Source organism: Hippocampus comes, unplaced genomic scaffold (genome assembly GCF_001891065.2).
Source record: "Hippocampus comes isolate QL1 unplaced genomic scaffold, H_comes_QL1_v1.1 scaffold367, whole genome shotgun sequence".
Classification (NCBI taxonomy): Eukaryota; Metazoa; Chordata; class Actinopteri; order Syngnathiformes; family Syngnathidae; genus Hippocampus; species Hippocampus comes.
Genome location: NW_017805741.1, coordinates 110,467 through 114,775, shown reverse-complemented (window position 1 = coordinate 114,775; position 4,309 = coordinate 110,467). Strand labels below are relative to the sequence as shown.

At 52.1% G+C, this 4,309-nt stretch overlaps 1 protein-coding gene across 1 annotated transcript in view; it reads left to right on the top strand.

The window, feature by feature from the left end:
* The first annotated feature begins 3,265 nt into the window (after positions 1-3,265).
* ntn2 (netrin 2) overlaps positions 3,266-4,309 on the top strand; it is a 14,288-nt gene continuing 13,244 nt past the window's right edge. Inside the window, 1 exon segment of the mRNA XM_019883613.1 lies at positions 3,266-3,502. The gene's annotated coding sequence lies outside the window, so the exon portion shown is untranslated.

Sequence of the window (4,309 nt, the reverse complement as noted above, 5' to 3'; positions counted from 1 at the left end):
CGACGGCGGAGACGACGACGACGCCGTCGCGGAGGACGGCGAGAGCGAGCGCGGCGACGGCGACGGGCACCTCGGGGACAGCGACAGCGATTTGATGCTCGACGACAACGAGCGACTTCCCCCTTTTTTCAATCCGCGTGACCAGCACGCGTGGATCCGCTTCATTTGGCAGGTGTGGCCTTTCTCGTGCGGGAGTATCTTTGAAGAAATTGTCTTTGAGTTCCAAGGAATCCGCGAGGAAGACTTGGCCATCCGCGACTACGATACGGCCCCGGAAAACCTTGAGGACGACGACCGCGACGCCGTCGATGACGAAGACGGCGTCGACGACGAAGACGGCGACGACCGCGCCGCGGAGGGCGGAGCCGACGACGCCCGGTTGCAAGTCGGCGGCGACCGGGCTTTGGAGCGAGCGGACGAGCGCCCTTCGCCTTCGGCCGTACCGAACGCGGGGTCCAAGGTCGAGGAAATTGACGAGGAAGCGTTCCGATGGTGGCACGAGTTCGATTACAACTTTTCGGAGAGCGTCGGCATCGACGTCGACGAAGAAGACCCTCCGCCCGCCGGATGTGAGAAAAGGATGCGAGAGAGCGCGCAAGACGCCAAGCGAGAGAGGAAGTCGACGCTGCGGCTCAACTGCGACCGCGAACCGGATCTCGGCGGCGGCGGCGGCGGCGACGCGCCGGAGGAAGGCGGCTCGCTCTCTTGTCCGGGTGAGGCGGAGGCCGAGGCGGAACCTTTACCCGGACCGTCCAGGAAGCGGTCAAGAGATGAGGCCGGCCTCAACCAAGAAACAAGACGGACCAAACGCTTGTGTCGGCGCTCGGAATGTGACGCTAAGATGCCCGAAGACTCGCTCTCGGGCGGAGCTGCGAGACGCTCGTGAGATGACTCGGAGCGCGAAGGAAGGGATCCGAGACGGCGGAAGGACCGGACGCCGACTCCGAATGACACCGAAGGAAATCCGCGGCGGGGTCGTCCAAGTAGGTGGGAGAGAACATGACGCGGATGACAACAGGTTAGTTTGGATCGATTGAATGATTGAATGGGGGGGATCAAAAGAGTGACTTGGGGTCCTCGTACCCGACCCAGAAGCTCCACGGACTCCCGCGCTTTGGTTTTGGAAGGTTTTCTGATGGTTTGTTTTGGGCCTCGGTTTTGACAGGCGAGATTGGAATTTTTCCCCATTTGAGAAAGAGGAAATTAGCGTGTGCCATCCTGCTTGACCGACGCTTCTTGTCGCTTCTTTGAAAGGTAATCAATGACTGGAAAAAAAGATTGGGATTGAAAAAAGCAACCACAAAGACACTTGGACCGCATACAGTTGAGGTCAACGCATCCGTTTCTTCTGCATGTCGGGATCTTGCATTCTCCTTCCATTTTCATTTCCCTTTGACTTTGGTTGTTTCTTCTCAGTTAGTCCAAAGTAGTTTTGAGAGCCGCGTTGTAAGTTTTTGTTCAAGTTTTTTGTTGTTACTGTTGTTTTTGAGTGTTAAGATTTTTAAAAAATAGGAGTGTGTACCAAAGTAAATTAGCGTTCTCAAATGGCTGTTTGACCTTGACGGACAGCGCTGCCCAAATAAATGGATTTCAAAGTCACGCCAAAAGCTTGAGTATGACATCAACTGACGAGGACGGAAAACGTTGGGCGTCGTTCGAGTTGTCAGACGTAGTTTGGCTTTTGTTTCGTTGTTGCATTTGCGTGAACCTTCGTCCTTTGGCCTCGGTCGACGCACCGTGCGCGTCGTTTTGCAAACGGATTTTGTCAAGATGATCAGCCCCCCCCCAACGAAACACTTTGGCGCCGGATAAACATGGTAAAATAGACGCAACGCGATATTCGATACGAGACGACCGGGACTTTTGCGGTATAAAATAGTTTGGCGATGCGATCGAGGCCGATTCCGACAGTCCAGGTCAGTCGGCGCGATGGCAAATGAGGTGAAATCGATGAGTGGTCGCGCTCGATCACACTTTCCAGCGCTCGTCCGTGCTTCTTTTTGCTGGCGTTTTCCGGAAGGCCTTCCGTGTCTTGAATTTGGAGCTTCGTCGTCGTTTTGGGGAGTTTGCAACTCGACGGCGCGCGTCTCCGGCTTCGACTCGTTTATTCAGCCGTCCGTAAGACGGAGCCGCTCGCGTCAAAGCAAACTTTTTATGACGGTGTTCCGGGTTGCCGCGTCGCTATTTTCAGAACACACGTTGAGTTCAAATAAGAACTCCCGAGCGCTTGCAGCTGGCAACGCTTTGCCATAATGATGCGCGCTGAATTCCACACAAATGAAGGCCGGACCTGGAGATGCTGCCCCGTGCTTGGGCAGACCATAGCAAAGCCCGTTCTCGTTTTCGCACATGTAGAGACTGAGATGAGAATTTCCACCGGCCCTGACTTGGGGAAAAAAAGACTTGAATGGAAAAAAAAAATCAGTACGTAATTGATAGGAAGCCTTGCGATCACAACATCGAATTTTTTTCACCGATGGGAACGTTTAGGCGGTTGGCTGTCAGCGAGGCAAAAATAAATGACGACCAAAAGTGTGATTTGGAAATGGAACTGGCAGCTCGCCTCTGTCGTCACTGTGATGACGACTTCGGTTGGGAGGCGAGCGCCGTTCAAGACGTGCGGCCACCAGAGGGCGTCATTTACCCTTCAAGCTCCCGAGAAGGTCAGCGACGGGCAATACTCGAGTAAATGGACCGTTCGTTTAGAATAATATCCCTCAGATAAAAGAAATTACTCCTATTAGAGTAAGTGGTAAGTAACTAGTCCAGAATTCATTTTCTAAAACAGCACATGAATCTCAGACAATATATTTGTCTTGGAAAATGACAAACTAAGACGAATCCAACGACAATACATGAGTCATGAATTCACTTTTTAGGAATGTTTTTAAACGCAGAGTATTGAAAACGCGTATTATTACATTAAACGTTGCTCGTTGGGCCCACCCACGACTGTTTCACTAGCGAACGACTTTTCTGGCAACTTGCAAACCTTCAGTAAAAAAAAATTAAATTAAAAAAAAAGGGGGAGGGGGGGCTCTGTCTTCGGTGCTGTGAATACAACTCGGTCATGCGAATGATTGGCCAAATCGAGGCAAACGTCACCGGTCGTTCCGTCGGGTTGGTGAGAGCAGTCACATGACAAGTCGCGCCGAAAGTGTCTCCGAGCAACGCAAGCGTTCCTTAAGAACCGGCGATAAAAATCCAAGTAGTACGCGGAGTGTCACCAGAAATCCTCAAATCAAAGTTCCACGTCTGTTGCGTTCAAACCACTCGAAGAAAGATACATCGAAAAAGTCAACCGAACAAGAGTAGCCGATTACTACCCGCCTCTGGCAACAGGGGGTGCTAAAGATGAGGAATCGAGAAAAAAAAACATGGCAGGAAGCTGGCGTTGATTGTCTGCGGCGGTGCCCACTGGCCACTGGCCGCTGCGTCGCGGAGCGCTCACTTCTGGCTCCGAGCGGACCAACTCCCGAGGGCTGAGAAGCTGGATTCCCATGTGAGTGTTGCTTTTTCTTCCTTTTTGTGACAGTCACTTCGACCTTCCTCACGTCGATTTGCAGAGCCGAGTGACACAAAGAAACTACCGTGGACCCACCCGGGTGTCGTTCGATGCTGGTTTTTAATCCTCAACCGAGCGTGAGACGCTTAAGTGGCCACGCTTTTTTTTTTGTTGTATGTTTGTTATTGCCAGACCTTGTTTTTTGAATACGACATGTTTTAAGCCTGCTTTGAAAACAAAGTATGAACGTCATTAGGGAGATTGATTGGCGTTTCCACTTCAGCTGGGCGTTTGAGTTCCGCATTGGCGGCGGATTGGCTCCAGATTTGTGGCGCGCATGCGCACCCTCCAATTAGCGTTGCCTTGAGAAACGGCCTTATGCGTCGATCATCGATCGAGCGATCGATCTATTTGTTGACGTGTGTGTAGATTTTATCTATCTATCTATGCACACGCATGATGGTTGAGAAGAAAGTTGTTTTGTGAATCACAGCATCGCTTTAAAGTGGGCACTTTTGTTCACTCAATCTGCATTTGAATCGCCGCTGCGAGAGCTCCGCATTCCGACTGGTTTCTCTTGTGACGTCAACTGTTTTCGAATTGAAGACGAACAAATGCTGCCTGATTCCAGCGGCCACAGCTGGACGCGTGCGTCAACAGGTTCAATGTTCAGGTTCCCCTTGCGGCCTCCTCGCGGCGACGGCGGGAAAGCTGCGGAGGTCTCTGCACTCAAAAGGGTGGGGGGGGGGGTGGGGGGACGTTTCACTTGGGAAAACAGCACTTTGCTGCAAACGCTCGGATTGC